The 25,989-nt window shown below is 67.9% G+C and overlaps 11 non-coding genes across 11 annotated transcripts; all 11 read right to left on the bottom strand.

The window, feature by feature from the left end:
• Positions 1–1,582: 1,582 nt before the first annotated feature.
• On the bottom strand, positions 1,583–1,701 carry LOC129024191 (5S ribosomal RNA). The gene has a single exon (XR_008497040.1). It is a non-coding gene; the product is annotated as a 5S ribosomal RNA (ribosomal RNA).
• Positions 1,702–3,869: 2,168 nt separating this feature from the next.
• LOC129024113 (5S ribosomal RNA) lies at positions 3,870–3,988 on the bottom strand. The gene has a single exon (XR_008497029.1). It is a non-coding gene; the product is annotated as a 5S ribosomal RNA (ribosomal RNA).
• A 2,177-nt stretch (positions 3,989–6,165) lies between these two features.
• Positions 6,166–6,284, bottom strand: LOC129024031 (5S ribosomal RNA). Its single transcript, XR_008497018.1, has one exon. It is a non-coding gene; the product is annotated as a 5S ribosomal RNA (ribosomal RNA).
• A 2,168-nt stretch (positions 6,285–8,452) lies between these two features.
• On the bottom strand, positions 8,453–8,571 carry LOC129023991 (5S ribosomal RNA). Its single transcript, XR_008497005.1, has one exon. It is a non-coding gene; the product is annotated as a 5S ribosomal RNA (ribosomal RNA).
• Positions 8,572–10,727: 2,156 nt separating this feature from the next.
• LOC129023942 (5S ribosomal RNA) lies at positions 10,728–10,846 on the bottom strand. The gene has a single exon (XR_008496982.1). It is a non-coding gene; the product is annotated as a 5S ribosomal RNA (ribosomal RNA).
• Positions 10,847–13,024: 2,178 nt separating this feature from the next.
• On the bottom strand, positions 13,025–13,143 carry LOC129023899 (5S ribosomal RNA). Its single transcript, XR_008496967.1, has one exon. It is a non-coding gene; the product is annotated as a 5S ribosomal RNA (ribosomal RNA).
• Positions 13,144–15,311: 2,168 nt separating this feature from the next.
• LOC129023854 (5S ribosomal RNA) lies at positions 15,312–15,430 on the bottom strand. The gene has a single exon (XR_008496953.1). It is a non-coding gene; the product is annotated as a 5S ribosomal RNA (ribosomal RNA).
• Positions 15,431–17,607: 2,177 nt separating this feature from the next.
• Positions 17,608–17,726, bottom strand: LOC129023808 (5S ribosomal RNA). Its single transcript, XR_008496934.1, has one exon. It is a non-coding gene; the product is annotated as a 5S ribosomal RNA (ribosomal RNA).
• A 2,168-nt stretch (positions 17,727–19,894) lies between these two features.
• On the bottom strand, positions 19,895–20,013 carry LOC129022372 (5S ribosomal RNA). The gene has a single exon (XR_008496394.1). It is a non-coding gene; the product is annotated as a 5S ribosomal RNA (ribosomal RNA).
• A 2,178-nt stretch (positions 20,014–22,191) lies between these two features.
• On the bottom strand, positions 22,192–22,310 carry LOC129023727 (5S ribosomal RNA). Its single transcript, XR_008496882.1, has one exon. It is a non-coding gene; the product is annotated as a 5S ribosomal RNA (ribosomal RNA).
• Positions 22,311–24,467: 2,157 nt separating this feature from the next.
• Positions 24,468–24,586, bottom strand: LOC129023653 (5S ribosomal RNA). The gene has a single exon (XR_008496869.1). It is a non-coding gene; the product is annotated as a 5S ribosomal RNA (ribosomal RNA).
• Between the last annotated feature and the right edge of the window lie 1,403 nt (positions 24,587–25,989).

The following is a 25,989-nucleotide window of genomic DNA, read 5'->3' as shown; positions in this document are numbered from 1 at the left end:
ACCCGGGCGCGCTCGCACGCGCGGGCGCTCGCTCGCACACGCACGCACGCACGCGCGCGCGCACACGCGCACACACACACACACACACACAGACTCACCCACTCAGACGCACACACACACACACAGACACACACACACGTACACACACACACGCGGCTTGAAGGAGAGCAAGGACGAGATGGATGGAGAGATAGAAACCGAGGGAGGGAGAGAGACAGCGATCGAGAGAGACAGGGGAGGGGGAGAGGGAAGGAGACAGACAGAGAGGCTGAGAAAGAGACAGGGACAGAGAAAGAGAGAGAGACAGAGAGACAGAGGGAAGACGACAGAAGTAGCGCGAGGTCCAGGGGGAAACCTAGAAGAGAGAGGCGGAGGGAGCTAGAGAGCGAGAGCGATAGAGCCTTCGAGAGGAAGCGCCCGGCTCCGGTAGGCAGCGCCCTTTTGAGCAGGCCGGGATAGGGTGGAGGGGGCTTGGGCTGCGCCAGAACACGGGGGCCAGGCGGTCCCTGTGAGAGGACCAACGGAGCGCTGAGACGGGCTTTTACTTGGCTGAATTGCTTGCTTTGGAGGTGGGTTTCGTAGGTTCCTTCCTTTCTTGGCACCACCCTGTGCTCTGGGTGCCTTGCGGCGGGCCCCGGGATTTGCAGAGTGCGCCCGCCCGCCCGTTTGGCGGGAGCCGTGGCACCGGGCGGGGCCGGAGGCCTGGGTCTCTGGCGTGTCCTCGGGACTGGTGTTGACACGAAGTGGGGGGCCGTTGGGAATCCGGGTGCACAGGGACTGTTTTCCTGGTGGCTGGCGAAGCAATGTCCTTCCCCCGGGTGAAGCAGCCCGTGCGTTCCGGAGCCGAGGTCTGGGCTGGCGCCTGTGGCACCCGCTGCCCCTGCCCGCCCCTTCCCCCGCTTTGGAAGGTTGCGACGACGGCGCGCCGCCCGGTGGGTGAATTGAATGGCCTGGGCGTTCCGGGAGCGGGAAGGCACCGCGAACGGCAGGGGACCCGCGCCTGCGGCTCTGGGGTCCGGCCCCCTGCCCTCCCAGGCTGGAGCCGGGCTCCTGGCGGGGCGGCGGCGAGGCGGAAGCGGTGGGATGCTGCTGCCCGGCGTGTAGTAGGGGCGGACCCCCAGGAGGAGGTCTCCGGCTGGGCTGCGGCGGAGGTGTAGGTGGGCGATAAAGGGGGAGCAGAGCGAGGGGAGGTTGGGGAGCATGGTGACCGTAGGGGGAAGGGAGGCAGCGGGGAAGCCAAAAAAGCCTGCAGCAGGCCGGGCGGGCGCGGTGGCTCCCGCCTGTAATCCCAGCACTGTGGGTGGGAGGCCGAGGCGGGTGGATCACCAGGTGAGGAGGTAGAGACCATCCCGGCTAACAGGGTGAAACCCCGTCTCTATGCAAAATAGAAAAAAAATCAGCCGGGCGTGGTGGCGGGCGCCTGCAGTCCCAGCTACTCGGGAGGCTGGGGCCGGAGAAGGGCGTGAACCCGGGAGGCGGAGCTTCCAGTGAGCCGAGATGGCGCCGCTGCACTCCAGCCTGGGCGGCAGAGCGAGACTCCGTCTGGAAGAAGAGGAAAGAAAAAGCAAAAAGCCAAAGAAAAAGCCTACAGCACCCGGTATTCCCAGGCGGTCTCCCATCCAAGTACTAACCAGGCCCGACCCTGCTTAGCTTCCGAGATCAGACGAGATCGGGCGCGTTCAGGGTGGTATGGCCGTAGACGCCGAGACAGGCGCCTGGCTGCCCCAAGAGCCCGGCCCAGCCATGCCCGCCGGATTGCAGCCGTCACCGCCAGCCCGGGGCCGCGGGGCTCGGATCGGGGACCCCCGAGCCGCTCGCCCGCGGCCTTCCCCCGGCTCCCCAGCTCCCGAGCTTCCACCACATGGGGCTCGCTCGGAACAGGGAGTGCTCCGAGGCGTCAGGGCCCAGGGCCCACGATCCCGGGACCCCCTCCTGGTCCTCGGCCCTGCCGCGGAGGTGGCGTTTTGGGTCCCTCGCCGCTCAGGCGCTCCCGCGAGGCCCCCTCTTGCCCCACCCACCCAGAGCCGTCAGGGCTGGCCAAGAGCGACCAGCAGGCCGGGCCGCGCGGGGCCTTTCTCTCCCAACGCCCCCAGCACGGTCGCGTGTCCCGACTAAGGCCCGTCCGGCCGGTGGGCAAGAGGGCGCGGGGGCGGGTACCGGGTCGGAGGGGTGGCCCCGCTTTGCCCCGGGCTGCCACTAGAGGCGACGGCCTGATCCCGGGTGAGAGGGGCTGAGAGAAACCCAGACACACCCCGCCACCACCAGGAGCAAATCCACTCCCCCACACACAGACACACCCGGGCGCGCTCGCACGCGCGGGCGCTCGCCCGCACACGCACGCATGCACGCGCGCGCGCACACGCACACACACACACACACACAGACTCACCTACTCAGACGCACACACACACACACAGACACACACACACGTACACACACACACGCGGCTTGAAGGAGAGCAAGGACGAGATGGATGGAGAGATAGAAACCGAGGGAGGGAGAGAGACAGCGATCGAGAGAGACAGGGGAGGGGGAGAGGGAAGGAGACAGAGAGGCTGAGAAAGAGACAGGGACAGAGAAAGAGAGAGAGACAGAGAGACAGAGGGAAGACGACAGAAGTAGCGCGAGGTCCAGGGGGAAACCTAGAAGAGAGAGGCGGAGGGAGCTAGAGAGCGAGAGCGATAGAGCCTTCGAGAGGAAGCGCCCGGCTCCGGTAGGCAGCGCCCTTTTGAGCAGGCCGGGATAGGGTGGAGGGGGCTTGGGCTGCGCCAGAACACGGGGGCCAGGCGGTCCCTGTGAGAGGACCAACGGAGCGCTGAGACGGGCTTTTACTTGGCTGAATTGCTTGCTTTGGAGGTGGGTTTGGTAGGTTCCTTCCTTTCTTGGCACCACCCTGTGCTCTGGGTGCCTTGCGGCGGGCCCCGGGATTTGCAGAGTGTGCCCGCCCGCCCGTTTGGCGGGAGCCGTGGCACCGGGCGGGGCCGGAGGCCTGGGTCTCTGGCGTGTCCTCGGGACTGGTGTTGACACGAAGTGGGGGGCCGTTGGGAATCCGGGTGCACAGGGACTGTTTTCCTGGTGGCTGGCGAAGCAATGTCCTTCCCCCGGGTGAAGCAGCCCGTGCGTTCCGGAGCCGAGGTCTGGGCTGGCGCCTGTGGCACCCGCTGCCCCTGCCCGCCCCTTCCCCCGGTTTGGAAGGTTGCGACGACGGCGCGCCGCCCGGTGGGTGAATTGAATGGCCTGGGCGTTCCGGGAGCGGGAAGGCACCGCGAACGGCAGGGGACCCGCGCCTGCGGCTCTGGGCTCCGGCCCCCTGCCCTCCCAGGCTGGAGCCGGGCTCCTGGCGGGGCGGCGGCGAGGCGGAAGCGGTGGGATGCTGCTGCCCGGCGTGTAGTAGGGGCGGACCCCCAGGAGGAGGTCTCCGGCTGGGCTGCGGCGGAGGTGTAGGTGGGCGATAAAGGGGGAGCAGAGCGAGGGGAGGTTGGGGAGCATGGTGACCGTAGGGGGAAGGGAGGCAGCGGGGAAGCCAAAAAAGCCTGCAGCAGGCCGGGCATGCGCGGTGGCTCCCGCCTGTAATCCCAGCACTGTGGGTGGGAGGCCGAGGCGGGTGGATCACCAGGTGAGGAGGTAGAGACCATCACGGCTAACAGGGTGAGACGCCGTCTCTACGCAAAATAGAAAAAAAATCAGCCGGGCGTGGTGGCGGGCGCCTGCAGTCCCAGCTACTCGGGAGGCTGGGGCCGGAGAAGGGCGTGAACCCGGGAGGCGGAGCTTGCAGTGAGCCGAGATGGTGCCGCTGCACTCCAGCCTGGGCGGCAGAGCGAGACTCCGTCTGGAAGAAGAGGAAAGAAAAAGCAAAAAGCCAAAGAAAAAGCCTACAGCACCCGGTATTCCCAGGCGGTCTCCCATCCAAGTACTAACCAGGCCCGACCCTGCTTAGCTTCCGAGATCAGACGAGATCGGGCGCGTTCAGGGTGGTATGGCCGTAGACGCCGAGACAGGCGCCTGGCTGCCCCAAGAGCCCGGCCCAGCCATGCCCGCCGGATTGCAGCCGTCACCGCCAGCCCGGGGCCGCGGGGCTCGGATCGGGGACCCCCGAGCCCCTCGCCCGCGGCCTTCCCCCGGCTCCCCAGCTCCCGAGCTTCCACCACATGGGGCTCGCTCGGAACAGGGAGTGCTCCGAGGCGTCAGGGCCCAGGGCCCACGATCCCGGGACCCACTCCTGGTCCTCCGCCCTGCCGCGGAGGTGGCGTTTTGGGTCCCTCGCCGCTCAGGCGCTCCCGCGAGGCCCCCTCTTGCCCCACCCCCCCAGAGCCGTCAGGGCTGGCCAAGGGCGACCAGCCGGCCGGGCCGCGCGGGGCCTTTCTCTCCCAACGCCCCCAGCACGGTCGCGTGTCCCGACCAAGGCCCGTCCGGCCGGTGGGCAAGAGGGCGCGGGGGCGGGTAGCGGGTCGGGGGGGGTGGCCCCGCTTTGCCCCGGGCTGCCACTAGAGGCGGCGGCCTGATCCCGGGTGAGAGGGGCTGAGAGAAACCCAGACACACCCCGCCACCACCAGGAGCAAATCCACTCCCCCACACACAGACACACCCGGGCGCGCTCGCACGCGCGGGCGCTCGCTCGCACACGCACGCACGCACGCGCGCGCGCACACGCGCACACACACACACACACACACAGACTCACCCACTCAGACGCACACACACACACACAGACACACACACACGTACACACACACACGCGGCTTGAAGGAGAGCAAGGACGAGATGGATGGAGAGATAGAAACCGAGGGAGGGAGAGAGACAGCGATCGAGAGAGACAGGGGAGGGGGAGAGGGAAGGAGACAGACAGAGAGGCTGAGAAAGAGACAGGGACAGAGAAAGAGAGAGAGACAGAGAGACAGAGGGAAGACGACAGAAGTAGCGCGAGGTCCAGGGGGAAACCTAGAAGAGAGAGGCGGAGGGAGCTAGAGAGCGAGAGCGATAGAGCCTTCGAGAGGAAGCGCCCGGCTCCGGTAGGCAGCGCCCTTTTGAGCAGGCCGGGATAGGGTGGAGGGGGCTTGGGCTGCGCCAGAACACGGGGGCCAGGCGGTCCCTGTGAGAGGACCAACGGAGCGCTGAGACGGGCTTTTACTTGGCTGAATTGCTTGCTTTGGAGGTGGGTTTCGTAGGTTCCTTCCTTTCTTGGCACCACCCTGTGCTCTGGGTGCCTTGCGGCGGGCCCCGGGATTTGCAGAGTGCGCCCGCCCGCCCGTTTGGCGGGAGCCGTGGCACCGGGCGGGGCCGGAGGCCTGGGTCTCTGGCGTGTCCTCGGGACTGGTGTTGACACGAAGTGGGGGGCCGTTGGGAATCCGGGTGCACAGGGACTGTTTTCCTGGTGGCTGGCGAAGCAATGTCCTTCCCCCGGGTGAAGCAGCCCGTGCGTTCCGGAGCCGAGGTCTGGGCTGGCGCCTGTGGCACCCGCTGCCCCTGCCCGCCCCTTCCCCCGCTTTGGAAGGTTGCGACGACGGCGCGCCGCCCGGTGGGTGAATTGAATGGCCTGGGCGTTCCGGGAGCGGGAAGGCACCGCGAACGGCAGGGGACCCGCGCCTGCGGCTCTGGGGTCCGGCCCCCTGCCCTCCCAGGCTGGAGCCGGGCTCCTGGCGGGGCGGCGGCGAGGCGGAAGCGGTGGGATGCTGCTGCCCGGCGTGTAGTAGGGGCGGACCCCCAGGAGGAGGTCTCCGGCTGGGCTGCGGCGGAGGTGTAGGTGGGCGATAAAGGGGGAGCAGAGCGAGGGGAGGTTGGGGAGCATGGTGACCGTAGGGGGAAGGGAGGCAGCGGGGAAGCCAAAAAAGCCTGCAGCAGGCCGGGCGGGCGCGGTGGCTCCCGCCTGTAATCCCAGCACTGTGGGTGGGAGGCCGAGGCGGGTGGATCACCAGGTGAGGAGGTAGAGACCATCCCGGCTAACAGGGTGAAACCCCGTCTCTATGCAAAATAGAAAAAAAATCAGCCGGGCGTGGTGGCGGGCGCCTGCAGTCCCAGCTACTCGGGAGGCTGGGGCCGGAGAAGGGCGTGAACCCGGGAGGCGGAGCTTCCAGTGAGCCGAGATGGCGCCGCTGCACTCCAGCCTGGGCGGCAGAGCGAGACTCCGTCTGGAAGAAGAGGAAAGAAAAAGCAAAAAGCCAAAGAAAAAGCCTACAGCACCCGGTATTCCCAGGCGGTCTCCCATCCAAGTACTAACCAGGCCCGACCCTGCTTAGCTTCCGAGATCAGACGAGATCGGGCGCGTTCAGGGTGGTATGGCCGTAGACGCCGAGACAGGCGCCTGGCTGCCCCAAGAGCCCGGCCCAGCCATGCCCGCCGGATTGCAGCCGTCACCGCCAGCCCGGGGCCGCGGGGCTCGGATCGGGGACCCCCGAGCCGCTCGCCCGCGGCCTTCCCCCGGCTCCCCAGCTCCCGAGCTTCCACCACATGGGGCTCGCTCGGAACAGGGAGTGCTCCGAGGCGTCAGGGCCCAGGGCCCACGATCCCGGGACCCCCTCCTGGTCCTCGGCCCTGCCGCGGAGGTGGCGTTTTGGGTCCCTCGCCGCTCAGGCGCTCCCGCGAGGCCCCCTCTTGCCCCACCCACCCAGAGCCGTCAGGGCTGGCCAAGAGCGACCAGCAGGCCGGGCCGCGCGGGGCCTTTCTCTCCCAACGCCCCCAGCACGGTCGCGTGTCCCGACTAAGGCCCGTCCGGCCGGTGGGCAAGAGGGCGCGGGGGCGGGTACCGGGTCGGAGGGGTGGCCCCGCTTTGCCCCGGGCTGCCACTAGAGGCGACGGCCTGATCCCGGGTGAGAGGGGCTGAGAGAAACCCAGACACACCCCGCCACCACCAGGAGCAAATCCACTCCCCCACACACAGACACACCCGGGCGCGCTCGCACGCGCGGGCGCTCGCCCGCACACGCACGCATGCACGCGCGCGCGCACACGCACACACACACACACACACAGACTCACCTACTCAGACGCACACACACACACACAGACACACACACACGTACACACACACACGCGGCTTGAAGGAGAGCAAGGACGAGATGGATGGAGAGATAGAAACCGAGGGAGGGAGAGAGACAGCGATCGAGAGAGACAGGGGAGGGGGAGAGGGAAGGAGACAGAGAGGCTGAGAAAGAGACAGGGACAGAGAAAGAGAGAGAGACAGAGAGACAGAGGGAAGACGACAGAAGTAGCGCGAGGTCCAGGGGGAAACCTAGAAGAGAGAGGCGGAGGGAGCTAGAGAGCGAGAGCGATAGAGCCTTCGAGAGGAAGCGCCCGGCTCCGGTAGGCAGCGCCCTTTTGAGCAGGCCGGGATAGGGTGGAGGGGGCTTGGGCTGCGCCAGAACACGGGGGCCAGGCGGTCCCTGTGAGAGGACCAACGGAGCGCTGAGACGGGCTTTTACTTGGCTGAATTGCTTGCTTTGGAGGTGGGTTTCGTAGGTTCCTTCCTTTCTTGGCACCACCCTGTGCTCTGGGTGCCTTGCGGCGGGCCCCGGGATTTGCAGAGTGCGCCCGCCCGCCCGTTTGGCGGGAGCCGTGGCACCGGGCGGGGCCGGAGGCCTGGGTCTCTGGCGTGTCCTCGGGACTGGTGTTGACACGAAGTGGGGGGCCGTTGGGAATCCGGGTGCACAGGGACTGTTTTCCTGGTGGCTGGCGAAGCAATGTCCTTCCCCCGGGTGAAGCAGCCCGTGCGTTCCGGAGCCGAGGTCTGGGCTGGCGCCTGTGGCACCCGCTGCCCCTGCCCGCCCCTTCCCCCGGTTTGGAAGGTTGCGACGACGGCGCGCCGCCCGGTGGGTGAATTGAATGGCCTGGGCGTTCCGGGAGCGGGAAGGCACCGCGAACGGCAGGGGACCCGCGCCTGCGGCTCTGGGCTCCGGCCCCCTGCCCTCCCAGGCTGGAGCCGGGCTCCTGGCGGGGCGGCGGCGAGGCGGAAGCGGTGGGATGCTGCTGCCCGGCGTGTAGTAGGGGCGGACCCCCAGGAGGAGGTCTCCGGCTGGGCTGCGGCGGAGGTGTAGGTGGGCGATAAAGGGGGAGCAGAGCGAGGGGAGGTTGGGGAGCATGGTGACCGTAGGGGGAAGGGAGGCAGCGGGGAAGCCAAAAAAGCCTGCAGCAGGCCGGGCATGCGCGGTGGCTCCCGCCTGTAATCCCAGCACTGTGGGTGGGAGGCCGAGGCGGGTGGATCACCAGGTGAGGAGGTAGAGACCATCACGGCTAACAGGGTGAGACGCCGTCTCTACGCAAAATAGAAAAAAAATCAGCCGGGCGTGGTGGCGGGCGCCTGCAGTCCCAGCTACTCGGGAGGCTGGGGCCGGAGAAGGGCGTGAACCCGGGAGGCGGAGCTTGCAGTGAGCCGAGATGGTGCCGCTGCACTCCAGCCTGGGCGGCAGAGCGAGACTCCGTCTGGAAGAAGAGGAAAGAAAAAGCAAAAAGCCAAAGAAAAAGCCTACAGCACCCGGTATTCCCAGGCGGTCTCCCATCCAAGTACTAACCAGGCCCGACCCTGCTTAGCTTCCGAGATCAGACGAGATCGGGCGCGTTCAGGGTGGTATGGCCGTAGACGCCGAGACAGGCGCCTGGCTGCCCCAAGAGCCCGGCCCAGCCATGCCCGCCGGATTGCAGCCGTCACCGCCAGCCCGGGGCCGCGGGGCTCGGATCGGGGACCCCCGAGCCCCTCGCCCGCGGCCTTCCCCCGGCTCCCCAGCTCCCGAGCTTCCACCACATGGGGCTCGCTCGGAACAGGGAGTGCTCCGAGGCGTCAGGGCCCAGGGCCCACGATCCCGGGACCCACTCCTGGTCCTCCGCCCTGCCGCGGAGGTGGCGTTTTGGGTCCCTCGCCGCTCAGGCGCTCCCGCGAGGCCCCCTCTTGCCCCACCCCCCCAGAGCCGTCAGGGCTGGCCAAGGGCGACCAGCCGGCCGGGCCGCGCGGGGCCTTTCTCTCCCAACGCCCCCAGCACGGTCGCGTGTCCCGACCAAGGCCCGTCCGGCCGGTGGGCAAGAGGGCGCGGGGGCGGGTAGCGGGTCGGGGGGGGTGGCCCCGCTTTGCCCCGGGCTGCCACTAGAGGCGGCGGCCTGATCCCGGGTGAGAGGGGCTGAGAGAAACCCAGACACACCCCGCCACCACCAGGAGCAAATCCACTCCCCCACACACAGACACACCCGGGCGCGCTCGCACGCGCGGGCGCTCGCTCGCACACGCACGCACGCACGCGCGCGCGCACACGCGCACACACACACACACACACAGACTCACCCACTCAGACGCACACACACACACACAGACACACACACACGTACACACACACACGCGGCTTGAAGGAGAGCAAGGACGAGATGGATGGAGAGATAGAAACCGAGGGAGGGAGAGAGACAGCGATCGAGAGAGACAGGGGAGGGGGAGAGGGAAGGAGACAGACAGAGAGGCTGAGAAAGAGACAGGGACAGAGAAAGAGAGAGAGACAGAGAGACAGAGGGAAGACGACAGAAGTAGCGCGAGGTCCAGGGGGAAACCTAGAAGAGAGAGGCGGAGGGAGCTAGAGAGCGAGAGCGATAGAGCCTTCGAGAGGAAGCGCCCGGCTCCGGTAGGCAGCGCCCTTTTGAGCAGGCCGGGATAGGGTGGAGGGGGCTTGGGCTGCGCCAGAACACGGGGGCCAGGCGGTCCCTGTGAGAGGACCAACGGAGCGCTGAGACGGGCTTTTACTTGGCTGAATTGCTTGCTTTGGAGGTGGGTTTCGTAGGTTCCTTCCTTTCTTGGCACCACCCTGTGCTCTGGGTGCCTTGCGGCGGGCCCCGGGATTTGCAGAGTGCGCCCGCCCGCCCGTTTGGCGGGAGCCGTGGCACCGGGCGGGGCCGGAGGCCTGGGTCTCTGGCGTGTCCTCGGGACTGGTGTTGACACGAAGTGGGGGGCCGTTGGGAATCCGGGTGCACAGGGACTGTTTTCCTGGTGGCTGGCGAAGCAATGTCCTTCCCCCGGGTGAAGCAGCCCGTGCGTTCCGGAGCCGAGGTCTGGGCTGGCGCCTGTGGCACCCGCTGCCCCTGCCCGCCCCTTCCCCCGGTTTGGAAGGTTGCGACGACGGCGCGCCGCCCGGTGGGTGAATTGAATGGCCTGGGCGTTCCGGGAGCGGGAAGGCACCGCGAACGGCAGGGGACCCGCGCCTGCGGCTCTGGGGTCCGGCCCCCTGCCCTCCCAGGCTGGAGCCGGGCTCCTGGCGGGGCGGCGGCGAGGCGGAAGCGGTGGGATGCTGCTGCCCGGCGTGTAGTAGGGGCGGACCCCCAGGAGGAGGTCTCCGGCTGGGCTGCGGCGGAGGTGTAGGTGGGCGATAAAGGGGGAGCAGAGCGAGGGGAGGTTGGGGAGCATGGTGACCGTAGGGGGAAGGGAGGCAGCGGGGAAGCCAAAAAAGCCTGCAGCAGGCCGGGCGGGCGCGGTGGCTCCCGCCTGTAATCCCAGCACTGTGGGTGGGAGGCCGAGGCGGGTGGATCACCAGGTGAGGAGGTAGAGACCATCCCGGCTAACAGGGTGAAACCCCGTCTCTATGCAAAATAGAAAAAAAATCAGCCGGGCGTGGTGGCGGGCGCCTGCAGTCCCAGCTACTCGGGAGGCTGGGGCCGGAGAAGGGCGTGAACCCGGGAGGCGGAGCTTGCAGTGAGCCGAGATGGCGCCGCTGCACTCCAGCCTGGGCGGCAGAGCGAGACTCCGTCTGGAAGAAGAGGAAAGAAAAAGCCTACAGCACCCGGTATTCCCAGGCGGTCTCCCATCCAAGTACTAACCAGGCCCGACCCTGCTTAGCTTCCGAGATCAGACGAGATCGGGCGCGTTCAGGGTGGTATGGCCGTAGACGCCGAGACAGGCGCCTGGCTGCCCCAAGAGCCCGGCCCAGCCATGCCCGCCGGATTGCAGCCGTCACCGCCAGCCCGGGGCCGCGGGGCTCGGATCGGGGACCCCCGAGCCCCTCGCCCGCGGCCTTCCCCCGGCTCCCCAGCTCCCGAGCTTCCACCACATGGGGCTCGCTCGGAACAGGGAGTGCTCCGAGGCGTCAGGGCCCAGGGCCCACGATCCCGGGACCCACTCCTGGTCCTCCGCCCTGCCGCGGAGGTGGCGTTTTGGGTCCCTCGCCGCTCAGGCGCTCCCGCGAGGCCCCCTCTTGCCCCACCCCCCCAGAGCCGTCAGGGCTGGCCAAGGGCGACCAGCCGGCCGGGCCGCGCGGGGCCTTTCTCTCCCAACGCCCCCAGCACGGTCGCGTGTCCCGACCAAGGCCCGTCCGGCCGGTGGGCAAGAGGGCGCGGGGGCGGGTAGCGGGTCGGGGGGGGGTGGCCCCGCTTTGCCCCGGGCTGCCACTAGAGGCGGCGGCCTGATCCCGGGTGAGAGGGGCTGAGAGAAACCCAGACACACCCCGCCACCACCAGGAGCAAATCCACTCCCCCACACACAGACACACCCGGGCGCGCTCGCACGCGCGGGCGCTCGCTCGCACACGCACGCACGCACGCGCGCGCGCACACGCGCACACACACACACACACACACAGACTCACCCACTCAGACGCACACACACACACACAGACACACACACACGTACACACACACACGCGGCTTGAAGGAGAGCAAGGACGAGATGGATGGAGAGATAGAAACCGAGGGAGGGAGAGAGACAGCGATCGAGAGAGACAGGGGAGGGGGAGAGGGAAGGAGACAGACAGAGAGGCTGAGAAAGAGACAGGGACAGAGAAAGAGAGAGAGACAGAGAGACAGAGGGAAGACGACAGAAGTAGCGCGAGGTCCAGGGGGAAACCTAGAAGAGAGAGGCGGAGGGAGCTAGAGAGCGAGAGCGATAGAGCCTTCGAGAGGAAGCGCCCGGCTCCGGTAGGCAGCGCCCTTTTGAGCAGGCCGGGATAGGGTGGAGGGGGCTTGGGCTGCGCCAGAACACGGGGGCCAGGCGGTCCCTGTGAGAGGACCAACGGAGCGCTGAGACGGGCTTTTACTTGGCTGAATTGCTTGCTTTGGAGGTGGGTTTCGTAGGTTCCTTCCTTTCTTGGCACCACCCTGTGCTCTGGGTGCCTTGCGGCGGGCCCCGGGATTTGCAGAGTGCGCCCGCCCGCCCGTTTGGCGGGAGCCGTGGCACCGGGCGGGGCCGGAGGCCTGGGTCTCTGGCGTGTCCTCGGGACTGGTGTTGACACGAAGTGGGGGGCCGTTGGGAATCCGGGTGCACAGGGACTGTTTTCCTGGTGGCTGGCGAAGCAATGTCCTTCCCCCGGGTGAAGCAGCCCGTGCGTTCCGGAGCCGAGGTCTGGGCTGGCGCCTGTGGCACCCGCTGCCCCTGCCCGCCCCTTCCCCCGCTTTGGAAGGTTGCGACGACGGCGCGCCGCCCGGTGGGTGAATTGAATGGCCTGGGCGTTCCGGGAGCGGGAAGGCACCGCGAACGGCAGGGGACCCGCGCCTGCGGCTCTGGGGTCCGGCCCCCTGCCCTCCCAGGCTGGAGCCGGGCTCCTGGCGGGGCGGCGGCGAGGCGGAAGCGGTGGGATGCTGCTGCCCGGCGTGTAGTAGGGGCGGACCCCCAGGAGGAGGTCTCCGGCTGGGCTGCGGCGGAGGTGTAGGTGGGCGATAAAGGGGGAGCAGAGCGAGGGGAGGTTGGGGAGCATGGTGACCGTAGGGGGAAGGGAGGCAGCGGGGAAGCCAAAAAAGCCTGCAGCAGGCCGGGCGGGCGCGGTGGCTCCCGCCTGTAATCCCAGCACTGTGGGTGGGAGGCCGAGGCGGGTGGATCACCAGGTGAGGAGGTAGAGACCATCCCGGCTAACAGGGTGAAACCCCGTCTCTATGCAAAATAGAAAAAAAATCAGCCGGGCGTGGTGGCGGGCGCCTGCAGTCCCAGCTACTCGGGAGGCTGGGGCCGGAGAAGGGCGTGAACCCGGGAGGCGGAGCTTCCAGTGAGCCGAGATGGCGCCGCTGCACTCCAGCCTGGGCGGCAGAGCGAGACTCCGTCTGGAAGAAGAGGAAAGAAAAAGCAAAAAGCCAAAGAAAAAGCCTACAGCACCCGGTATTCCCAGGCGGTCTCCCATCCAAGTACTAACCAGGCCCGACCCTGCTTAGCTTCCGAGATCAGACGAGATCGGGCGCGTTCAGGGTGGTATGGCCGTAGACGCCGAGACAGGCGCCTGGCTGCCCCAAGAGCCCGGCCCAGCCATGCCCGCCGGATTGCAGCCGTCACCGCCAGCCCGGGGCCGCGGGGCTCGGATCGGGGACCCCCGAGCCGCTCGCCCGCGGCCTTCCCCCGGCTCCCCAGCTCCCGAGCTTCCACCACATGGGGCTCGCTCGGAACAGGGAGTGCTCCGAGGCGTCAGGGCCCAGGGCCCACGATCCCGGGACCCCCTCCTGGTCCTCGGCCCTGCCGCGGAGGTGGCGTTTTGGGTCCCTCGCCGCTCAGGCGCTCCCGCGAGGCCCCCTCTTGCCCCACCCACCCAGAGCCGTCAGGGCTGGCCAAGAGCGACCAGCAGGCCGGGCCGCGCGGGGCCTTTCTCTCCCAACGCCCCCAGCACGGTCGCGTGTCCCGACTAAGGCCCGTCCGGCCGGTGGGCAAGAGGGCGCGGGGGCGGGTACCGGGTCGGAGGGGTGGCCCCGCTTTGCCCCGGGCTGCCACTAGAGGCGACGGCCTGATCCCGGGTGAGAGGGGCTGAGAGAAACCCAGACACACCCCGCCACCACCAGGAGCAAATCCACTCCCCCACACACAGACACACCCGGGCGCGCTCGCACGCGCGGGCGCTCGCCCGCACACGCACGCATGCACGCGCGCGCGCACACGCACACACACACACACACACAGACTCACCTACTCAGACGCACACACACACACACAGACACACACACACGTACACACACACACGCGGCTTGAAGGAGAGCAAGGACGAGATGGATGGAGAGATAGAAACCGAGGGAGGGAGAGAGACAGCGATCGAGAGAGACAGGGGAGGGGGAGAGGGAAGGAGACAGAGAGGCTGAGAAAGAGACAGGGACAGAGAAAGAGAGAGAGACAGAGAGACAGAGGGAAGACGACAGAAGTAGCGCGAGGTCCAGGGGGAAACCTAGAAGAGAGAGGCGGAGGGAGCTAGAGAGCGAGAGCGATAGAGCCTTCGAGAGGAAGCGCCCGGCTCCGGTAGGCAGCGCCCTTTTGAGCAGGCCGGGATAGGGTGGAGGGGGCTTGGGCTGCGCCAGAACACGGGGGCCAGGCGGTCCCTGTGAGAGGACCAACGGAGCGCTGAGACGGGCTTTTACTTGGCTGAATTGCTTGCTTTGGAGGTGGGTTTGGTAGGTTCCTTCCTTTCTTGGCACCACCCTGTGCTCTGGGTGCCTTGCGGCGGGCCCCGGGATTTGCAGAGTGCGCCCGCCCGCCCGTTTGGCGGGAGCCGTGGCACCGGGCGGGGCCGGAGGCCTGGGTCTCTGGCGTGTCCTCGGGACTGGTGTTGACACGAAGTGGGGGGCCGTTGGGAATCCGGGTGCACAGGGACTGTTTTCCTGGTGGCTGGCGAAGCAATGTCCTTCCCCCGGGTGAAGCAGCCCGTGCGTTCCGGAGCCGAGGTCTGGGCTGGCGCCTGTGGCACCCGCTGCCCCTGCCCGCCCCTTCCCCCGGTTTGGAAGGTTGCGACGACGGCGCGCCGCCCGGTGGGTGAATTGAATGGCCTGGGCGTTCCGGGAGCGGGAAGGCACCGCGAACGGCAGGGGACCCGCGCCTGCGGCTCTGGGCTCCGGCCCCCTGCCCTCCCAGGCTGGAGCCGGGCTCCTGGCGGGGCGGCGGCGAGGCGGAAGCGGTGGGATGCTGCTGCCCGGCGTGTAGTAGGGGCGGACCCCCAGGAGGAGGTCTCCGGCTGGGCTGCGGCGGAGGTGTAGGTGGGCGATAAAGGGGGAGCAGAGCGAGGGGAGGTTGGGGAGCATGGTGACCGTAGGGGGAAGGGAGGCAGCGGGGAAGCCAAAAAAGCCTGCAGCAGGCCGGGCATGCGCGGTGGCTCCCGCCTGTAATCCCAGCACTGTGGGTGGGAGGCCGAGGCGGGTGGATCACCAGGTGAGGAGGTAGAGACCATCACGGCTAACAGGGTGAGACGCCGTCTCTACGCAAAATAGAAAAAAAATCAGCCGGGCGTGGTGGCGGGCGCCTGCAGTCCCAGCTACTCGGGAGGCTGGGGCCGGAGAAGGGCGTGAACCCGGGAGGCGGAGCTTGCAGTGAGCCGAGATGGTGCCGCTGCACTCCAGCCTGGGCGGCAGAGCGAGACTCCGTCTGGAAGAAGAGGAAAGAAAAAGCAAAAAGCCAAAGAAAAAGCCTACAGCACCCGGTATTCCCAGGCGGTCTCCCATCCAAGTACTAACCAGGCCCGACCCTGCTTAGCTTCCGAGATCAGACGAGATCGGGCGCGTTCAGGGTGGTATGGCCGTAGACGCCGAGACAGGCGCCTGGCTGCCCCAAGAGCCCGGCCCAGCCATGCCCGCCGGATTGCAGCCGTCACCGCCAGCCCGGGGCCGCGGGGCTCGGATCGGGGACCCCCGAGCCCCTCGCCCGCGGCCTTCCCCCGGCTCCCCAGCTCCCGAGCTTCCACCACATGGGGCTCGCTCGGAACAGGGAGTGCTCCGAGGCGTCAGGGCCCAGGGCCCACGATCCCGGGACCCACTCCTGGTCCTCCGCCCTGCCGCGGAGGTGGCGTTTTGGGTCCCTCGCCGCTCAGGCGCTCCCGCGAGGCCCCCTCTTGCCCCACCCCCCCAGAGCCGTCAGGGCTGGCCAAGGGCGACCAGCCGGCCGGGCCGCGCGGGGCCTTTCTCTCCCAACGCCCCCAGCACGGTCGCGTGTCCCGACCAAGGCCCGTCCGGCCGGTGGGCAAGAGGGCGCGGGGGCGGGTAGCGGGTCGGGGGGGGTGGCCCCGCTTTGCCCCGGGCTGCCACTAGAGGCGGCGGCCTGATCCCGGGTGAGAGGGGCTGAGAGAAACCCAGACACACCCCGCCACCACCAGGAGCAAATCCACTCCCCCACACACAGACACACCCGGGCGCGCTCGCACGCGCGGGCGCTCGCTCGCACACGCACGCACGCACGCGCGCGCGCACACGCGCACACACACACACACACACACAGACTCACCCACTCAGACGCACACACACACACACAGACACACACACACGTACACACACACACGCGGCTTGAAGGAGAGCAAGGACGAGATGGATGGAGAGATAGAAACCGAGGGAGGGAGAGAGACAGCGATCGAGAGAGACAGGGGAGGGGGAGAGGGAAGGAGACAGACAGAGAGGCTGAGAAAGAGACAGGGACAGAGAAAGAGAGAGAGACAGAGAGACAGAGGGAAGACGACAGAAGTAGCGCGAGGTCCAGGGGGAAACCTAGAAGAGAGAGGCGGAGGGAGCTAGAGAGCGAGAGCGATAGAGCCTTCGAGAGGAAGCGCCCGGCTCCGGTAGGCAGCGCCCTTTTGAGCAGGCCGGGATAGGGTGGAGGGGGCTTGGGCTGCGCCAGAACACGGGGGCCAGGCGGTCCCTGTGAGAGGACCAACGGAGCGCTGAGACGGGCTTTTACTTGGCTGAATTGCTTGCTTTGGAGGTGGGTTTCGTAGGTTCCTTCCTTTCTTGGCACCACCCTGTGCTCTGGGTGCCTTGCGGCGGGCCCCGGGATTTGCAGAGTGCGCCCGCCCGCCCGTTTGGCGGGAGCCGTGGCACCGGGCGGGGCCGGAGGCCTGGGTCTCTGGCGTGTCCTCGGGACTGGTGTTGACACGAAGTGGGGGGCCGTTGGGAATCCGGGTGCACAGGGACTGTTTTCCTGGTGGCTGGCGAAGCAATGTCCTTCCCCCGGGTGAAGCAGCCCGTGCGTTCCGGAGCCGAGGTCTGGGCTGGCGCCTGTGGCACCCGCTGCCCCTGCCCGCCCCTTCCCCCGCTTTGGAAGGTTGCGACGACGGCGCGCCGCCCGGTGGGTGAATTGAATGGCCTGGGCGTTCCGGGAGCGGGAAGGCACCGCGAACGGCAGGGGACCCGCGCCTGCGGCTCTGGGGTCCGGCCCCCTGCCCTCCCAGGCTGGAGCCGGGCTCCTGGCGGGGCGGCGGCGAGGCGGAAGCGGTGGGATGCTGCTGCCCGGCGTGTAGTAGGGGCGGACCCCCAGGAGGAGGTCTCCGGCTGGGCTGCGGCGGAGGTGTAGGTGGGCGATAAAGGGGGAGCAGAGCGAGGGGAGGTTGGGGAGCATGGTGACCGTAGGGGGAAGGGAGGCAGCGGGGAAGCCAAAAAAGCCTGCAGCAGGCCGGGCGGGCGCGGTGGCTCCCGCCTGTAATCCCAGCACTGTGGGTGGGAGGCCGAGGCGGGTGGATCACCAGGTGAGGAGGTAGAGACCATCCCGGCTAACAGGGTGAAACCCCGTCTCTATGCAAAATAGAAAAAAAATCAGCCGGGCGTGGTGGCGGGCGCCTGCAGTCCCAGCTACTCGGGAGGCTGGGGCCGGAGAAGGGCGTGAACCCGGGAGGCGGAGCTTCCAGTGAGCCGAGATGGCGCCGCTGCACTCTAGCCTGGGCGGCAGAGCGAGACTCCGTCTGGAAGAAGAGGAAAGAAAAAGCAAAAAGCCAAAGAAAAAGCCTACAGCACCCGGTATTCCCAGGCGGTCTCCCATCCAAGTACTAACCAGGCCCGACCCTGCTTAGCTTCCGAGATCAGACGAGATCGGGCGCGTTCAGGGTGGTATGGCCGTAGACGCCGAGACAGGCGCCTGGCTGCCCCAAGAGCCCGGCCCAGCCATGCCCGCCGGATTGCAGCCGTCACCGCCAGCCCGGGGCCGCGGGGCTCGGATCGGGGACCCCCGAGCCGCTCGCCCGCGGCCTTCCCCCGGCTCCCCAGCTCCCGAGCTTCCACCACATGGGGCTCGCTCGGAACAGGGAGTGCTCCGAGGCGTCAGGGCCCAGGGCCCACGATCCCGGGACCCCCTCCTGGTCCTCGGCCCTGCCGCGGAGGTGGCGTTTTGGGTCCCTCGCCGCTCAGGCGCTCCCGCGAGGCCCCCTCTTGCCCCACCCACCCAGAGCCGTCAGGGCTGGCCAAGAGCGACCAGCAGGCCGGGCCGCGCGGGGCCTTTCTCTCCCAACGCCCCCAGCACGGTCGCGTGTCCCGACTAAGGCCCGTCCGGCCGGTGGGCAAGAGGGCGCGGGGGCGGGTACCGGGTCGGAGGGGTGGCCCCGCTTTGCCCCGGGCTGCCACTAGAGGCGACGGCCTGATCCCGGGTGAGAGGGGCTGAGAGAAACCCAGACACACCCCGCCACCACCAGGAGCAAATCCACTCCCCCACACACAGACACACCCGGGCGCGCTCGCACGCGCGGGCGCTCGCCCGCACACGCACGCATGCACGCGCGCGCGCACACGCACACACACACACACACACAGACTCACCTACTCAGACGCACACACACACACACAGACACACACACACGTACACACACACACGCGGCTTGAAGGAGAGCAAGGACGAGATGGATGGAGAGATAGAAACCGAGGGAGGGAGAGAGACAGCGATCGAGAGAGACAGGGGAGGGGGAGAGGGAAGGAGACAGAGAGGCTGAGAAAGAGACAGGGACAGAGAAAGAGAGAGAGACAGAGAGACAGAGGGAAGACGACAGAAGTAGCGCGAGGTCCAGGGGGAAACCTAGAAGAGAGAGGCGGAGGGAGCTAGAGAGCGAGAGCGATAGAGCCTTCGAGAGGAAGCGCCCGGCTCCGGTAGGCAGCGCCCTTTTGAGCAGGCCGGGATAGGGTGGAGGGGGCTTGGGCTGCGCCAGAACACGGGGGCCAGGCGGTCCCTGTGAGAGGACCAACGGAGCGCTGAGACGGGCTTTTACTTGGCTGAATTGCTTGCTTTGGAGGTGGGTTTCGTAGGTTCCTTCCTTTCTTGGCACCACCCTGTGCTCTGGGTGCCTTGCGGCGGGCCCCGGGATTTGCAGAGTGCGCCCGCCCGCCCGTTTGGCGGGAGCCGTGGCACCGGGCGGGGCCGGAGGCCTGGGTCTCTGGCGTGTCCTCGGGACTGGTGTTGACACGAAGTGGGGGGCCGTTGGGAATCCGGGTGCACAGGGACTGTTTTCCTGGTGGCTGGCGAAGCAATGTCCTTCCCCCGGGTGAAGCAGCCCGTGCGTTCCGGAGCCGAGGTCTGGGCTGGCGCCTGTGGCACCCGCTGCCCCTGCCCGCCCCTTCCCCCGGTTTGGAAGGTTGCGACGACGGCGCGCCGCCCGGTGGGTGAATTGAATGGCCTGGGCGTTCCGGGAGCGGGAAGGCACCGCGAACGGCAGGGGACCCGCGCCTGCGGCTCTGGGCTCCGGCCCCCTGCCCTCCCAGGCTGGAGCCGGGCTCCTGGCGGGGCGGCGGCGAGGCGGAAGCGGTGGGATGCTGCTGCCCGGCGTGTAGTAGGGGCGGACCCCCAGGAGGAGGTCTCCGGCTGGGCTGCGGCGGAGGTGTAGGTGGGCGATAAAGGGGGAGCAGAGCGAGGGGAGGTTGGGGAGCATGGTGACCGTAGGGGGAAGGGAGGCAGCGGGGAAGCCAAAAAAGCCTGCAGCAGGCCGGGCATGCGCGGTGGCTCCCGCCTGTAATCCCAGCACTGTGGGTGGGAGGCCGAGGCGGGTGGATCACCAGGTGAGGAGGTAGAGACCATCACGGCTAACAGGGTGAGACGCCGTCTCTACGCAAAATAGAAAAAAAATCAGCCGGGCGTGGTGGCGGGCGCCTGCAGTCCCAGCTACTCGGGAGGCTGGGGCCGGAGAAGGGCGTGAACCCGGGAGGCGGAGCTTGCAGTGAGCCGAGATGGTGCCGCTGCACTCCAGCCTGGGCGGCAGAGCGAGACTCCGTCTGGAAGAAGAGGAAAGAAAAAGCAAAAAGCCAAAGAAAAAGCCTACAGCACCCGGTATTCCCAGGCGGTCTCCCATCCAAGTACTAACCAGGCCCGACCCTGCTTAGCTTCTGAGATCAGACGAGATCGGGCGCGTTCAGGGTGGTATGGCCGTAGACGCCGAGACAGGCGCCTGGCTGCCCCAAGAGCCCGGCCCAGCCATGCCCGCCGGATTGCAGCCGTCACCGCCAGCCCGGGGCCGCGGGGCTCGGATCGGGGACCCCCGAGCCCCTCGCCCGCGGCCTTCCCCCGGCTCCCCAGCTCCCGAGCTTCCACCACATGGGGCTCGCTCGGAACAGGGAGTGCTCCGAGGCGTCAGGGCCCAGGGCCCACGATCCCGGGACCCACTCCTGGTCCTCCGCCCTGCCGCGGAGGTGGCGTTTTGGGTCCCTCGCCGCTCAGGCGCTCCCGCGAGGCCCCCTCTTGCCCCACCCCCCCAGAGCCGTCAGGGCTGGCCAAGGGCGACCAGCCGGCCGGGCCGCGCGGGGCCTTTCTCTCCCAACGCCCCCAGCACGGTCGCGTGTCCCGACCAAGGCCCGTCCGGCCGGTGGGCAAGAGGGCGCGGGGGCGGGTAGCGGGTCGGGGGGGGTGGCCCCGCTTTGCCCCGGGCTGCCACTAGAGGCGGCGGCCTGATCCCGGGTGAGAGGGGCTGAGAGAAACCCAGACACACCCCGCCACCACCAGGAGCAAATCCACTCCCCCACACACAGACACACCCGGGCGCGCTCGCACGCGCGGGCGCTCGCTCGCACACGCACGCACGCACGCGCGCGCGCACACGCGCACACACACACACACACACACACAGACTCACCCACTCAGACGCACACACACACACACAGACACACACACACGTACACACACACACGCGGCTTGAAGGAGAGCAAGGACGAGATGGATGGAGAGATAGAAACCGAGGGAGGGAGAGAGACAGCGATCGAGAGAGACAGGGGAGGGGGAGAGGGAAGGAGACAGACAGAGAGGCTGAGAAAGAGACAGGGACAGAGAAAGAGAGAGAGACAGAGAGACAGAGGGAAGACGACAGAAGTAGCGCGAGGTCCAGGGGGAAACCTAGAAGAGAGAGGCGGAGGGAGCTAGAGAGCGAGAGCGATAGAGCCTTCGAGAGGAAGCGCCCGGCTCCGGTAGGCAGCGCCCTTTTGAGCAGGCCGGGATAGGGTGGAGGGGGCTTGGGCTGCGCCAGAACACGGGGGCCAGGCGGTCCCTGTGAGAGGACCAACGGAGCGCTGAGACGGGCTTTTACTTGGCTGAATTGCTTGCTTTGGAGGTGGGTTTCGTAGGTTCCTTCCTTTCTTGGCACCACCCTGTGCTCTGGGTGCCTTGCGGCGGGCCCCGGGATTTGCAGAGTGCGCCCGCCCGCCCGTTTGGCGGGAGCCGTGGCACCGGGCGGGGCCGGAGGCCTGGGTCTCTGGCGTGTCCTCGGGACTGGTGTTGACACGAAGTGGGGGGCCGTTGGGAATCCGGGTGCACAGGGACTGTTTTCCTGGTGGCTGGCGAAGCAATGTCCTTCCCCCGGGTGAAGCAGCCCGTGCGTTCCGGAGCCGAGGTCTGGGCTGGCGCCTGTGGCACCCGCTGCCCCTGCCCGCCCCTTCCCCCGGTTTGGAAGGTTGCGACGACGGCGCACCGCCCGGTGGGTGAATTGAATGGCCTGGGCGTTCCGGGAGCGGGAAGGCACCGCGAACGGCAGGGGACCCGCGCCTGCGGCTCTGTGGTCCGGCCCCCTGCCTCCCAGGCTGGAGCCGGGCTCCTGGCCGGGCGGCGGCGAGGCGGAAGCGGTGGGATGCTGCTGCCCGGCGTGTAGTAGGGGCGGACCCCCAGGAGGAGGTCTCCGGCTGGGCTGCGGCGGAGGTGTAGGTGGGCGATAAAGGGGGAGCAGAGCGAGGGGAGGTTGGGGAGCATGGTGACCGTAGGGGGAAGGGAGGCAGCGGGGAAGCCAAAAAAGCCTGCAGGAGGCCGGGCGGGCGCGGTGGCTCCCGCCTGTAATCCCAGCACTGTGGGTGGGAGGCCGAGGCGGGTGGATCACCAGGTGAGGAGGTAGAGACCATCCCGGCTAACAGGGTGAAACCCCGTCTCTACGCAAAATAGAAAAAAAATCAGCCGGGCGTGGTGGCGGGCGCCTGCAGTCCCAGCTACTCGGGAGGCTGGGGCCGGAGAAGGGCGTGAACCCGGGAGGCGGAGCTTGCAGTGAGCCGAGATGGCGCCGCTGCACTCCAGCCTGGGCGGCAGAGCGAGACTCCGTCTGGAAGAAGAGGAAAGAAAAAGCAAAAAGCCAAAGAAAAAGCCTACAGCACCCGGTATTCCCAGGCGGTCTCCCATCCAAGTACTAACCAGGCCCGACCCTGCTTAGCTTCCGAGATCAGACGAGATCGGGCGCGTTCAGGGTGGTATGGCCGTAGACGCCGAGACAGGCGCCTGGCTGCCCCAAGAGCCCGGCCCAGCCATGCCCGCCGGATTGCAGCCGTCACCGCCAGCCCGGGGCCGCGGGGCTCGGATCGGGGACCCCCGAGCCCCTCGCCCGCGGCCTTCCCCCGGCTCCCCAGCTCCCGAGCTTCCACCACATGGGGCTCGCTCGGAACAGGGAGTGCTCCGAGGCGTCAGGGCCCAGGGCCCACGATCCCGGGACCCACTCCTGGTCCTCCGCCCTGCCGCGGAGGTGGCGTTTTGGGTCCCTCGCCGCTCAGGCGCTCCCGCGAGGCCCCCTCTTGCCCCACCCCCCCAGAGCCGTCAGGGCTGGCCAAGGGCGACCAGCCGGCCGGGCCGCGCGGGGCCTTTCTCTCCCAACGCCCCCAGCACGGTCGCGTGTCCCGACCAAGGCCCGTCCGGCCGGTGGGCAAGAGGGCGCGGGGGCGGGTAGCGGGTCGGGGGGGGTGGCCCCGCTTTGCCCCGGGCTGCCACTAGAGGCGGCGGCCTGATCCCGGGTGAGAGGGGCTGAGAGAAACCCAGACACACCCCGCCACCACCAGGAGCAAATCCACTCCCCCACACACAGACACACCCGGGCGCGCTCGCACGCGCGGGCGCTCGCTCGCACACGCACGCACGCACGCGCGCGCGCACACGCGCACACACACACACACACACACAGACTCACCCACTCAGACGCACACACACACACACAGACACACACACACGTACACACACACACGCGGCTTGAAGGAGAGCAAGGACGAGATGGATGGAGAGATAGAAACCGAGGGAGGGAGAGAGACAGCGATCGAGAGAGACAGGGGAGGGGGAGAGGGAAGGAGACAGACAGAGAGGCTGAGAAAGAGACAGGGACAGAGAAAGAGAGAGAGACAGAGAGACAGAGGGAAGACGACAGAAGTAGCGCGAGGTCCAGGGGGAAACCTAGAAGAGAGAGGCGGAGGGAGCTAGAGAGCGAGAGCGATAGAGCCTTCGAGAGGAAGCGCCCGGCTCCGGTAGGCAGCGCCCTTTTGAGCAGGCCGGGATAGGGTGGAGGGGGCTTGGGCTGCGCCAGAACACGGGGGCCAGGCGGTCCCTGTGAGAGGACCAACGGAGCGCTGAGACGGGCTTTTACTTGGCTGAATTGCTTGCTTTGGAGGTGGGTTTCGTAGGTTCCTTCCTTTCTTGGCACCACCCTGTGCTCTGGGTGCCTTGCGGCGGGCCCCGGGATTTGCAGAGTGCGCCCGCCCGCCCGTTTGGCGGGAGCCGTGGCACCGGGCGGGGCCGGAGGCCTGGGTCTCTGGCGTGTCCTCGGGACTGGTGTTGACACGAAGTGGGGGGCCGTTGGGAATCCGGGTGCACAGGGACTGTTTTCCTCGTGGCTGGCGAAGCAATGTCCTTCCCCCGGGTGAAGCAGCCCGTGCGTTCCGGAGCCGAGGTCTGGGCTGGCACCTGTGGCACCCGCTGCCCCTGCCCGCCCCTTCCCCCGGTTTGGAAGGTTGCGACGACGGCGCGCCGCCCGGTGGGTGAATTGAATGGCCTGGGCGTTCCGGGAGCGGGAAGGCACCGCGAACGGCAGGGGACCCGCGCCTGCGGCTCTGTGGTCCGGCCCCCTGCCTCCCAGGCTGGAGCCGGGCTCCTGGCCGGGCGGCGGCGAGGCGGAAGCGGTGGGATGCTGCTGCCCGGCGTGTAGTAGGGGCGGACCCCCAGGAGGAGGTCTCCGGCTGGGCTGCGGCGGAGGTGTAGGTGGGCGATAAAGGGGGAGCAGAGCGAGGGGAGGTTGGGGAGCATGGTGACCGTAGGGGGAAGGGAGGCAGCGGGGAAGCCAAAAAAGCCTGCAGGAGGCCGGGCGGGCGCGGTGGCTCCCGCCTGTAATCCCAGCACTGTGGGTGGGAGGCCGAGGCGGGTGGATCACCAGGTGAGGAGGTAGAGACCATCCCGGCTAACAGGGTGAAACCCCGTCTCTACGCAAAATAGAAAAAAAATCAGCCGGGCGTGGTGGCGGGCGCCTGCAGTCCCAGCTACTCGGGAGGCTGGGGCCGGAGAAGGGCGTGAACCCGGGAGGCGGAGCTTGCAGTGAGCCGAGATGGCGCCGCTGCACTCCAGCCTGGGCGGCAGAGCGAGACTCCGTCTGGAAGAAGAGGAAAGAAAAAGCCTACAGCACCCGGTATTCCCAGGCGGTCTCCCATCCAAGTACTAACCAGGCCCGACCCTGCTTAGCTTCCGAGATCAGACGAGATCGGGCGCGTTCAGGGTGGTATGGCCGTAGACGCTGAGACAGGCGCCTGGCTGCCCCAAGAGCCCGGCCCACCCATGCCCGGCGGATTGCAGCCATCACCGCCAGCCCGGGGCCGCGGGGCTCGGATAGGGGACCCCCGAGCCGCTCGCCCGCGGCCTTCCCCCGGCTCCCCAGCTCCCGAGCTTCCACCACATGGGGCTCGCTCGGAACAGGGAGTGCTCCGAGGCGTCAGGGGCCAGGGCCCACGATCCCGGGACCCCCTCCTGGTCCTCCGCCCTGCCGCGGAGGTGGCGTTTTGGGTCCCTCGCCGCTCAGGCGCTCCCGCGAGGCCCCCTCTTGCCCCACCCACCCAGAGCCGTCAGGGCTGGCCAAGGGCGACCAGCCGGCCGGGCCGCGCGGGGCCTTTCTCTCCCAACGCCCCCAGCACGGTCGCGTGTCCCGACCAAGGCCCGTCCGGCCGGTGGGCAAGAGGGCGCGGGGGCGGGTAGCGGGTCGGGGGGGTGGCCCCGCTTTGCCCCGGGCTGCCACTAGAGGCGGCGGCCTGATCCCGGGTGAGAGGGGCTGAGAGAAACCCAGACACACCCCGCCACCACCAGGAGCAAATCCACTCCCCCACACACAGACACAGCCGGGCGCGCTCGCACGCGCGGGCGCTCGCTCGCACACGCACGCACGGACGCGCGCGCGCACACGCACACACACACACACACACACACACACACAGACTCACCCACTCAGACGCGCACACACACACACAGACACACACACACGTACACACACACACGCGGCTTGAAGGAGAGCAAGGACGAGATGGATGGAGAGATAGAAACCGAGGGAGGGAGAGAGACAGCGATCGAGAGAGACAGGGGAGGGGGAGAGGGAAGGAGACAGACAGAGAGGCTGAGAAAGAGACAGGGACAGAGAAAGAGAGACAGACAGAGAGACAGAGGGAAGACGACAGAAGTAGCGCGAGGTCCAGGGGGAAACCTAGAAGAGAGAGGCGGAGGGAGCTAGAGAGCGAGAGCGATAGAGCCTTCGAGAGGAAGCGCCCGGCTCCGGTAGGCAGCGCCCTTTTGAGCAGGCCGGGATAGGGTGGAGGGGGCTTGGGCTGCGCCAGAACACGGGGGCCAGGCGGTCCCTGTGAGAGGACCAACGGAGCGCTGAGACGGGCTTTTACTTGGCTGAATTGCTTGCTTTGGAGGTGGGTTTCGTAGGTTCCTTCCTTTCTTGGCACCACCCTGTGCTCTGGGTGCCTTGCGGCGGGCCCCGGGATTTGCAGAGTGCGCCCGCCCGCCCGTTTGGCGGGAGCCGTGGCACCGGGCGGGGCCGGAGGCCTGGGTCTCTGGCGTGTCCTCGGGAGTGGTGTTGACACGAAGTGGGGGGCCGTTGGGAATCCGGGTGCACAGGGACTGTTTTCCTGGTGGCTGGCGAAGCA

Source organism: Pongo pygmaeus, chromosome 1 (genome assembly GCF_028885625.2).
Source record: "Pongo pygmaeus isolate AG05252 chromosome 1, NHGRI_mPonPyg2-v2.0_pri, whole genome shotgun sequence".
Taxonomy (NCBI): Eukaryota; Metazoa; Chordata; class Mammalia; order Primates; family Hominidae; genus Pongo; species Pongo pygmaeus.
Note: the sequence above shows the minus strand (reverse complement) of the source record. Positions and strands in the feature narration are given on the sequence as shown.